This window comes from Myotis lucifugus, unplaced genomic scaffold (genome assembly GCF_000147115.1).
Source record: "Myotis lucifugus unplaced genomic scaffold, Myoluc2.0 scaffold_443, whole genome shotgun sequence".
NCBI classification, from domain to species: domain Eukaryota; kingdom Metazoa; phylum Chordata; class Mammalia; order Chiroptera; family Vespertilionidae; genus Myotis; species Myotis lucifugus.
In genome coordinates, this window is record NW_005871491.1 from 772,359 (window position 1) to 784,852 (window position 12,494).

Genomic DNA, 12,494 nt, shown 5'->3' on the forward strand with positions numbered 1-12,494 from the left:
AAAAAATCTAGTCTCACAGATTAAGAAGTTATTTTTATGTAGATTTATTTCCTAAGATGAAATAGTGATTTTTCCTTTTCTTTATCTTATCTGCATTTCTCTCAGTTTTTAATGAGATACACCTGAGTGTACTGCTGCCAGAATTAGATGAACAAATTGTGTGATAAAATCCATGGCAGTTATGATTCCATAGATTATTTAGCTTCTGTTTCTAGACTGAAACCCAATATTATTTTTATATAGCCTTTCTCCATTCTCATGATCATTAAATTGTATGTAGGCATCATCTTATCATTGTTATTTATTAAGGTCTGGATGGTTAATACTATGATGAGCATCCTAACTCTGTAAAGGTCATGTATGTTTTATTACAGTTCTATTTGGGTAATGTTTATATTTTTATGTATGTTAAGAGTGTATTAGAGAGTGATCTTGTATGAGTTGTTCATAGTGAATTTGGGTCTATTTCCTGTTTATTAGCAACTTGCCACCCACTGATTTTATAAACATATAAACTGATATTTTTTTCCATCATGAATTCTTTTACTTATTTTTTTAGTAAACCATTTTCATAATCTCAACTGGTCTCTTTACTTCCTGTATCACATCCATTCATTTTCTGAACTGTTTGGAAAGATAACATGCTGAAATACAGGTATGATTGTGTCATTCTTTTGTTTAAAAAATAATGAGTCCTTTTAGTTTACGGTCTAAAATTCAACTCTGTCCCTTGTGGTGTGGCTCCCACCCTGCCTTTCCAACTTATTCACACTTGGGAACCTTTGGTGTCTGGGACCTGTGGCACTTCTTAGTGCTGCCCTACTTTGCGCATGTGCTCTGTCTAGATCACCTGAACTCACTCTCGGGCCTCGTGGAAAGTCTCCTGACATATCACTCACCCTGCTGCTCTCCACACCAAGTTTGTTATTTTCATTTCAACATTGAACATTTACTTATGATGCTTAGTATAATGGATAGCTATTATTTGTTAGCATATCCATCTATCCCACTAAATTTTGACTTGTTGGAGTACTAAAACCTTTTTTTCTTTGTATTCACAGTCTCTGTACCTGGCACATAGTAGATATAATATTAAAAAGAGAGGAGCCTTCTTGACAAAAGAAATAAGAATCAATAGTTAGTCCAGTGATGGCGGACCTTTTGAGCTCGGCGTGTCAGCATTTTGAAAAACCCTAACTTAACTCTGGTGCCGTGTCACATATAGAAATTTTTTGATATTTGCAACCATAGTATAAAAAAGATTTATATTTTTGACATTTATTTTATATATTTAAATGCCATTTAACAAAGAAAAATCAACCAAAAAATGAGTTCGCGTGTCACCTCTGACACGTGTGTCATAGGTTCGCCATCACTGAGTTAGTCAGTTAATAAAAAAATATTAAAGTAGAGAAATAGAAAAATGATGTCTACATATTTCAAATAATTCAAACATGAAATTTATAAATATGTAATTTTTGGCAACTCTTTGATCCAAAGCCCAGACTTTTATTCCAGTATGGATCTACAGATGGGATTCATTGTTATCTTTCTTACCAAAATCACACCCATAGTGAATTGTCTATTATTTCCAATTTGTTTCTTTAAAGTGGAGTAAAAACTTAGAAACACTTTGGAAGACATTTATGTTTTATTTTCCTATTGTTGTACAGTTATGATGCCCAGACCATATTCAGTGTCAACTTTAAAAAATTATTATTTTGCTATGGAGTATTCTTTGTAAAGTTCAAAGTATTCAACTTATTTTCATAGAAATAGTTATTGTGCTTCTTTTTTATTCCTATTTTATTTAAGTAATAGATGATTTAATAAAATCTCATTATTATAATAACGTACCACTGCAAAAACAGGTTTAGGATCAGAAGTACTCTTACTACAGATCCGGCTCAGCTGGCGGCAGCAGTGGAACTCGGTCTGCTCAAGGAAGGAGCTTACTGGTTGGGGACATGCAGGTGCATCAGTCAGTGTGATGTACAAAGGGAATGGCCATCATCGGTTCATCTGGACAGTTGGTTAAGTGGAAGTTGGTTAAAAGCATTGTACCACGTACCTCAGATTGATGCTAAAAGGATGGCTATCTCTATTACTTGGCATTTTGGTAACTAACAGAGCTTAATACAAACGTGTTGGCTTTCCTGTGCATTCTGTCCGCCACAACATTTATAACAATGTTAAATAAGGCCACTTTGAGCGCCTGTCTCCTGAAGGCCTCATGCTTATACATCTGATTCTCTGTCATTAGTCTACTGCTTTAACCATGGCAAAATGCAGTTTCTAAGACTGGTCCTTGTTTTGCTCCAGAGTGTTCATTGCTGTCAAGCAGAGTGAGTGCTCCACCGTATCCTACCATTAATTACTGTTCGTTTCTTTTCCCTCAACGTGTTGCTTTCTTCAATATTGGGAAGGCCTTCATTTTGAGAATTTTGTGATTGGGAATCCTGTTAGCAAGTATGTCCTTCTATATAGTGGCTGGTTGTAGTTAGAATTTTACATGTGAGCCAGCAATTTGCAAACTCTGCCTTGAGGTTATGCTTTGTGACAATGCTAGTCAGGTTTTTATGTCTAGTTTAATAATTAGGTTTAGACACTGCCTTAAATTAATTACTGTTTGAATTAGTTCCTGCAACCTGTTTCAAAAGATAAGATGGTATTTTCAATAGTCTTGATGCTTTTCCTAATAAAGACCACAACAGCTATTCAGTTTCTGTCTCTCCCTCTCCCCTGCCCTCCCATCTCTCTCATCTTAAGTACATACTTTGCAGAAAATCTTACTTATATCCAGAGGTTTTATCTTTTGAAGCAATAGTTATTTTTTTTATTAGCTTTGGAAAACTTTGCAAGGTTACTCTCACATTCTATCTTGGCAGGCCTAATTATTAGTTTGTACTTGACCTGCTAATCTTTGAGTGTTTTCCTATATTCCTTGATAGGGCTCTCATTCCAGTTTTTGCAAAGCATTTAGCTATTTATTTTTCCTCCTACCCTGTCCTCTAAGCCTCTGCCCAGGGCCTGATCATTTTGATCCTTGGCAGATGTTTATCTTGGGCAATGGATAAGGTCTTTATAATGGTCTTCAAAGGGCTTATGGTTTATTTTCTTAAAGCTGCATGTTTCCTTTTCAGGAATAAAGCCCCATTTTTAAGAGTTGACTGGTGACCTGCTGTAGCCATCTCCCAGGGCTGGAGTGCTGATGCTGTCTGGTTGGCAGGACTCTTTCCCAGTGGGCAGCTGTTTTTGATTTTTCAGTGTTAGGTAAACTTCTCCTGCCTGACACCAAGAGGCATATACTCAGATTGCATTGCTATTATTCTTGGTATTTTCTTTTCTCCGACTTAGTGAAAACTATGAGGGTATTATTTAAAAGGGTCTCACAAGTGGTACCTCATAGTTTGACTATGCAGGCTCTATCGACGTAATGCATATATGAGTCGGTAACAGTTATGTTTCATAATAAAGGGAAATTATTTGTGGAAAAAGAAAAGCATACTGGATTATTAGAGCACGTAGCTTAGAAAAGCAAGTGTTCAAAATATTCACCATCTGCTTCAGTAGACTTTTTGAGAATAACACAGTACATTCTGAAATCCCCAGACACAGGCATCTGCATTTCCTCTTCATAGTCTCATCTTCTCAGCATTGCCTCTAGTTCCACAGGCCATGCTAGACTGTGGGTGTAAATGGACCGCATCCTGCACAACAACTCACATGTTATGTTTATGCACCCACTTGCATTCTTTAGGCTGTCACCCCCCTAGAAGGTCTCCCTCAATCCTTTTATGTCCTGGTCTCCAAGGCACCTTCTGGGTACGGATGAGTCATTCCATCAACTTGTTAACATGAAGAGTCTTCTCTATTTCAGTCTCTTGTTTGCTCATATCCCATCTTCATAAAACCCTGAAAGCCCTCATCATTGCTAATTCTCACTCCTAATTTAGGAGTTAGGAGTTAGATCTAGTAAAAAACTCAGGGGAGAACTTTTAATTTCTTCTAGACAGATCATTCAGAGCTTTCTTTATTGTCAGCCCTTGAGCAGAGGGGAGACTGTCCCTTCAGTTCACCCCCTGTAGCTGGGGTCTCAAGCCACGTTGCTCATGTACTTTCTCCACATCACTCCTTCACTATTTTATGGGTTCAGTAGTCTTCATGCAAATGGTTACCTATGAGTTCACTAAATTTCCACATCATCGTATACACCTAGGTTTGTCCCATTTCCTTTCGACTCCTCAGGGACTCTATAGATGAGGGGCCAGATAAATGACTACATAATATAAATTACAATAATTTTAAGATAGTTACATGAATATCCATTTCACATTTGAATTTCTCACTTTGAAAAATATATATTTTGAATACAAACAAGATTTACTATTATAAATTTAATGTATGTATATATGCTGATAAATAGGTAGGTGCATATTAATCAGATACACAGTAGTATAAAGTATGTATATGTGATACAAAGTATGATACATGAGTAAGTTGTGTTTATGACTCAAATAATAGTATGATGCACATATGTGTATAATGTGTGTTTGTGTACATATGAATCAAACACAAAGTAGTATATACTTATGGATTAGGTAGAGTAATATAATATGTATGTGTGTATATGTGTGTATATATGTGTATGAGTCCAACACAGTATTCAGTATAATGTGTTTGTGTGTGTGTAGGTGAGAGTCAGAGGTAGGCAGGTATGATGTGTATGTGTGCATATGTATATTTGTGTATGATTCAGATACATAGTGGTATAAAGTATATGTTTGTGTGCGAGTATGTGTGTATGTGAATTAGACTTAGATTAGTATACCTGGAGAAACAGTATAAACAAAACTTATATTGATTTTCAAAATAACACATACATGACTGCACAAACACAGAATTTCTAGCACTCTTAGTAAAATGTAGATTTTTATTAGCTCTAACTAAGGTCCTGTAGGGTTCTGAATTAGATGGTTATTGTAGTCACTGTTACAAACTACTTAGTTTATTCCATCACTATTTGAATTATTATATTTGTAATGGCATTTATAACTGACCTTTCAGCATTCAGACTCTCCATTGTATCATTGCTTATTAGCCTCTGCAGGAGAGACATAGCTCTAATTTCATGGTTTATTTTTTTCGGAACTATGCCCAAACTGGCCCTGGTTATAATGAGTAAGGGACTCTAAATGAGTGAGTGAAATCCTTGAAGTATTTACTACCATAGGCAGTGCATACTGTAGATAGTATAGCCACATGCTAGATACTCAACAAATAATTGTGGAGTGAAGAAGTCATGTGATAAAATGCACTTTCAGAATTCACTGTCGTATATGTGCCATGTGTTCTCTGAAGATTTCTTTGTGAAGTGCTGGTGGAGAGAGGTGGTTTCCCACCATCATCTTTGCAAGATGGTGATGCTGTTTAGATGCTGTTTGTAACTATGACAGACAGTAAGAGAATGAGAGGAGCTGAGGGGTGATGGGAGTAGAATGTTGGTGCTTTTCTCTCTTTTGGGAACAGTCATTGCACCCCTTTCAGAAGCACCATCTTAAACCAGTGAACCAAGTTATTTCATTAGCTCTATGTTATGGAATCATATTGGAGCTTTTTCTCTGGGCATAAATCTTCTGTCCTTAGGGCACTGAAGCAGTTAATCTAAGTGCTCTCTTTGGGAATCAAAGTGCAGTGTAGACATAGCACTGAGTTATGATACTGGAACATCAGAAGGTCCTCCTCTGCTCATAGAATATTCTCTTACTAGCATGTGGTAACTGCAAAAGGAAGTGAAAAACTCTATAAGGGAAAATTGTAAACATTTAAAGAAAATTTGGTAACCTAATATAGAATCTAACACCTTTTTCATTGTGTGAATGTCTTACACTTAAATCCCCCCGCCCTCCCAAATCCATTTGAGCATTAATCACTGAAGCTTGCTGTGAAGGCAGAAATCTAAAGGCCCTTTGTCATGCTTAGCCCGATAAGGTGTAGTGGTAATTAATTCTTTGATGCCTTATTTCACCTTCTTACTTCTGGGAAAAGGAGTAAACGAGAAATACGGCTTTAAAAATTTAGCTGATTATCAGTTATCATAGATATTCTTCAGGAAGATATTTGGCTCTAAAATGAATGAAGTAAGAACATGCCCTGTAAGGTTGGTTTACCTAGTAGTTTTGATGTCCATGAAGTTTAGGCTCTGGGTGCTAGGCGTTGGCGATAGGTTAGTTCTTTTGATCCAGGGCCTCCTTACAGTGTTTTGACATTTTTGCATTAGGTTTGTGCTGAATCTAACCTCAGAAAGGAGACTTCTTCTAGAGTCAAAATGAAACTAAATATTCATATTAGGGGGTGGTGGGGGAAGGAAAAAAAAAGTCTTCCCCATAGGAGCAGACTGCAGGAGAGTTCTGCCAACTGGCCTGTTTGTGAGAACTAGTGAAGTCATCAGGCCAGAGCTATTTTAATCCACTGACATGGTGCTCTGAGGCAGCTGGAGGTGCTGCACTGAGAGATGTTTTCAGAAGCAGAAAATTTCCCTGCTGACTGACAGCATCCCCATTTCACACCGCTGGGGACTGTGACAACTCCAGGAAGCACAAGGGTCTGTGTAATTAGGCCTAGGCAGGAGGAGGGTGAAGAGGCTTCCTCTCCTTTTCAGGTTATCTGTAGTGATGTCTCAATATCAAGATGCCAAGACTGTCCAACAGCATAGGTCGCCACGAGTAAGGAGAATGGTGATGGTGGGAAGCTAGAGATGAAATCATTTGTTTGTATGGCAAGGCAGATGATTTTTCTTTTACTCAGAACGGTCAGAAATGCAAAGGCTGTCCTTTTGCCCACACAATCTTGTAGGAGACTATAAGCAAAGTAAAGGAACTGGGACACATACCATATATGATTAGCAGCATATTGAAAACAAATGGAAAGTCATATTGAACAGTGAATTATCTAGAACAGCTCCAGTGTGGGACAAAATGCTGTTAAATTGCATTTATTGAATTCTTAAAAAAAAGATCTGTCATTTGTAAAACACTTTTTGAAACCTGAAATTAATTTTAGTTTTCTGATTATGAACTCGGCCTGTGGGCTCTGTCATTAAAGATACTTCAGAAAAGCCTAAGAGAATATTTGATGAGAGAATCATCTACCGGATGCTGTTTCAACCACTTCCGAAATGATCTAAAAGTGTACACAGAGCTTGATCCCTTCAGAGACTTAGAAAAAGTCCACACACATCAACTGAATGGTGATAAATTTAGAGATCATGAGATACTAAGTTTTGAACATAAAAACTTAACTCTTTTTCAGTTTCACTGGTGCAGTATTTTAAATTAAAAAGGCGAGAGGTATTCTCTGATAAGTAGCTTCCTACAATAGGGACTGAATCAAAGCAGACACTCTTTAGCTTGAGTGCACTCAGGGGTCACGACTGAATGCTGCCATGATTCAACCCTGGTTGAGCAATGGGAAGCCAGAGACAGGAAGCTGTCTTGTTTATTAGAAATAGGGTAACCGCAGTCTCAGACAACTGAGGAAGATTCAGCGGCGACTTTCATTCTGAATAGCAATGCCTAGTGCCGTGATGGTGAACCTATGACACGCGTGTCAGAGGTGACATGTGAACTCATTTTTTTGGTTGATTTTTCTTTTTTAAGTTGCATTTAAATATATAAAATAAATATCAAAAATATAAATCTTTTTTTTACTATGGTTGCAGATATAAAAAAATTTCTGTATGTGACACGGCACCAGAGTTAAGTTAGGGTTTTTCAAAATGCTGACACGCCAAGCTCAAAAAGTTCACCATCACTGGCCTAGTGCAAAAGGAAAAAAAAAAGACCAAAGTATTTGGTATAGGTATTTATATAGAACTAAACCTTATAGTTCTCTTGTTGACTTCTTAAAATGTGTAATTAAAAAGGAACAACTCTTAAGGTTTCTTATTTAGCAACAGCTAAATGTTTAACAAAGCTCTCATATAAAGTCAAAGTATGAAAGTGTAGGTGGCATTGATTTCAGCTGTACTTGAGGAATTTAAAATAATATAACTTTAACTTAGGTGGGTGTGCCCTCCAAAGCACTCCAAAAGAGATGTTCTCCTTAGGATTGCTTAGAAAATGGGGGAGAAGCTGCAGGGTAATTTTTGTTTTTATTATTTGATATAATTTGGGCCATCATTTTTAATTTGTTACATTTTTAAATTGTTACAGATGAAGAAACTGAGACTTCTCCCCCCCAACCCCTCCCCTCCCCCAAAAAATGTATTTCATATCCGAAGTCTCACCATCTGGGAAGTATTATGGAACTTAGTTGAATGTATCAAAGTGAGAGTTACTATACTATATAATAAAATGCTAATATGCAAATAGACCGAACAGCAGAACAACTGAACAACAAAACAACCAGTCACTATGACGTGTGCTGACCACCAGGGGGCATGCGTGGAACATGGCGGGCATCAGCCACGGTGGGATGGTGGAGCAGATGAGCGGGGGCGCCAAACCAAGGTGGGGTGCCAGTCACTGTCATCAGGGTGAGCCTCTGGTGGTTACTGAAAATTCTTTGCTCCCGTGTGCCGCGGTCCCACCCGGTGCTTGCATCTGCTGCCAGCACTGGCCCCGTTCACACCTGCTGCTGGTGCCAGAGCTGCCACTCACACCCACTGCTAGTGCTGACCCCGCTCGCAACCACAACCGGTGCCGGAGCCTCCACTCTAGTGCACCTGCTGCTGGTGCCTAGCAGTGGTCCAGATCGCTCAGCGCCGTCAGCAGGTGCGAGTGGTGGCTGCTGGCCCCAATTGCCCCTGAGGGCTTCTCCATCTCCCCTTACTCCTCAGGGGCAATTGGGGCAGCAGTTGCCACTCACACTCAGTGACGGCACTAGCCCCAATCGCTCCACACTGTCAGCAGGTGTGAGTGGGGCCAGCAGCGTCAGCATGTGGGAGCAGTGGTGGGGGGAGCGAGGCTACTGGGAGACAGGGGACCGGGGGCCACAGCGGGAGGGGCCAGGCAGGGGAACAGAGGATGGGCAGAGACTTGCCCCTGTGCCCACACAGACTAGTGGCCCACAGTTTGTTTCAAGGTGCACGAATTCGTGCACTGGGCCCCTAGTATGTTTAATAATTGACTTGCCATTTTGTGGGGGAAAATTCAGAAAAACTGAGATATGCTTATATTGAAGGTTTTCTGGGCATTATTTTTCCTCTGATACTTAGAATGTACTTAGGAATCATGAAATTTGGTATAATTATTAAAAGCTGAGTTTGAAATCTAACTCTCTGCTTATTGTTGTGGGACCTTGGGCAACTTACTTATTTGGGACTAAATTTCTTCATTTGTAAAATGAAGTTAATATAGAATCTACCGAAAAGGATTGTTGTGACATTTTGAAAGAATATATCTGAAATGTCTAGTCTGGTGCCTGGTATGTAGGGAGAGAGAGAACAAGGTAAATGTGGACTGCTATTATGATGACTAATAATGTTATTTTGTTGTATAGTAACCTCAAGTTCCTCATTGGCAAGATCTATTTTTATTTGTGTCAAAGTATTGGACCATACAAAGTAGCTCAGGGACCAAGATTTAGCCCTCTGACTTCACTGCTGTTTACTAGAAAATAATTTTCCTTCTGGTGGGCTGAAATAAATGCTCTATCAGGAATAAAGTTTAAGAAGTTAGACCCTGTAAATAGAGTTCAAGGAACATTCCACAGAGAGTAGATAATCGGAATAACAATGCCCACTCCACTGGAGCAGGTTTTATTCATGGTCTTTTTGTATATTAGATCTCTTCTTTCTTCTATTTCTCATTCTTGGCTGGATATGGGTATACATTTTTACATGTTACTTTTGCATATTTTATTTAAATGATAAAATTATGAGATAAATTTCTTTATATCTTTTGCAGATGAGGAAACTAAGGCTCTAAGAAACTTATAAAAATCATATAGTTAAAAAGTAGTTGAATTAATTCTATTTCAGTTTTTGTTTTTCTTGTCCCTGTGTCTCCATATCTCTCTCTTCATCTGACTCTTCCTTTCTTGGTCTCCTTCATTTTCATCCTTACTCTTTCTTTCTCCCTCTTCATGCTACCATTCCCATTTTCCCTCTCATTTCCCTTACGTGTAACAAAAGTAACTTTTAAGAAGTTGCTGTCTCTAATAACTTTTAAATTTTTATACCAATTTTAAAAGCAGATACATTTTCTTTTAACAGTGTTTAATTAATGCCCTGGCTGGTGTTGTTAAGTGGTTAGAACACTGCCCCTTGCACCAAAGAGTCACAAGTTTGATTCCAGGTCATGGGCACATACCTGGGTTGCAGTTTCCATCCCCAGCCCCAGTTGGAGAGCATGCAGGAGGCCATGTGGCTCTTACATTGATGTTTTTCTCTGTCTCTCTTCCTCTTTCCCTTCCCCTCCCCGCTCTCTTCCACTCTAAAAATAATATCCTCTGGTGAGGATTAACAACAACAACAACAAAAGTGGTTAATCAAGTTGTAATTTGTGGCCAATGATTCCGTATCCCTCCCCTCCTTGTTCATGACTAGCTATAGGAAAATAAATTAGTTATCTTGTTTAGGACATGGAGGTGACTCATTGATACATATCTTGAAAATTAGCTTTTTCATTGCTAGACATTTCGACTTATACTTACTGAGTGTTCTGGTTTTAAAAGTTGTCATAGTTGCTGCTACTTCGATTGCTTTAAATTTGTCTTTTTAAAGTACCAAATCTGCTGTAACCTGTTCATTGAAGATCCAGTGAAATTAATGAGACCCTTTCAAAAGTAATGGGAGGAGGCCAGAGTTCCCCCCTGGTCCTGGGATGAGGAGGAGGTTGTGGGCAGCTGGCTGCTCAGCCTTGCTCCTTCCTGTCTCAGCATCTTGTACTGGCTGTCCTGTTGCACTTTGTACCTACTCACATATACACACATACGACCCTTTACCTTGCTATTAAAAAAAGTTTTTATTGATTTCAGGGAGAGGGAGAGATAGAAAGAAACAGCAATAATGAGAGCGAATCATTGATCGGCTGCCTCCTGCATTTCCCCTACTAGGGATTAAGCCTGCAACCCAGGCATATGCCCTGACCAGGAATCAAATCGTGACCTCCTGGTTCAAGGGTTGATGTTCAACCACTGAGCCACACTGGCTGGGCTTGCTTTTTTAAAATATATATATAATATGAAAAAGACCATGTAGAGCTAGCTTTATGAAGATAAACTGAAAAAAGTTCAGAAACAAAAAAGGTTGAAATTGAATACTGGACCATGTTTTTAAAATTCCCTCATCAGGATCCAACAACCTGGGCTTGGGCACTCATCGTGGTCTGTGACCCTCTTTCTATCTTTCATTAATGGCTCCCAGTAACTTCAAAAAGTAATTCTGGGCTCTCCTGTTACTCAGAGCACTACAACTTTCCTGGCTTTTGTGCCCAGATCCAGTTCCGGATCCCTTTTTACTTACCTAAAGGCTCATTAATATTTTCCCACTCCAAAACTTTTCCTTTCCCCTTCGCTACTAGGCCCCAACATGGAGGGGGAAGCTTTCAGGTTTATTTTTCCACGGAGAAGAATTTCACTCCCCTCCCCTCCCAAAGAAGGCAGACATGGCTTCTAAATACTTTCCTCTTTACATGTAGGGATAAAGCCAAAACAAACTATGGTACTGTTGGCTTTTTGGTGGAGTAGATTTTGGATGAGTTGGAGTTTACTATAGCTTTAGAATAACATTTTTTAGTTTGACAGTCAGGTAACACAATTTTTATTTCCACAGATTACTTTGCTGAGCCTGTTAGTAGTAGACCAAAGCATGGCAAATACTTGAATAAGTTTTACTTCTCTCCTCTGTGTAGGAAAGTATGTTAAATAGGATTCTTACACTTTCAAAGGGATATACTGCATAATTTTACACCTAGTGCCATATAAGTTGGATTTCTTATTCATCACACACCATATGCAGTGTTATTAATTTTTACTGTAAGTAGAATGACAAGTGAGCAATAAAAGCAGGGTTTTAAGTAACTACCAACAGACATACAGGGAAAAAGCCCCTAACAGATGCTTCAGAAACAAGTGGTAGTCAGTGAGATTTGGGTTACATGTATGTTGCATGACTGATGTGCTGGTGAGTATGCTCAATATGGTCCTAGCTCTTCACTCATGTCACAGTGTGGGCTCCATTCTTTCCTCCTCTCCCTCTTCCCCCTCCCCCTCCCCCTCCCTCCTCCCTCCCCTTTCTCCTTCCTCCTTCCTTCCTTCCTTCCTTCCCTTCCTTCCCTTCCTTCCTTCCTTCCTTCCTTTCCTTCCCTTCCTCCCTCCCTCCCTCCCTCCCCAGTACCTCTCCCACCTCCTAAATCCTATCAAAAACATTTTCTCTGGATGGGAACCACTTCCCTCTTTCCTCTGCCTTTCCACTTTCCAGGCAGTTTTATTTTTCTGTATCTGTGGTCCGAAGCATGCCCATGTTTACCTAAACTGGGCTGAGAATAGCC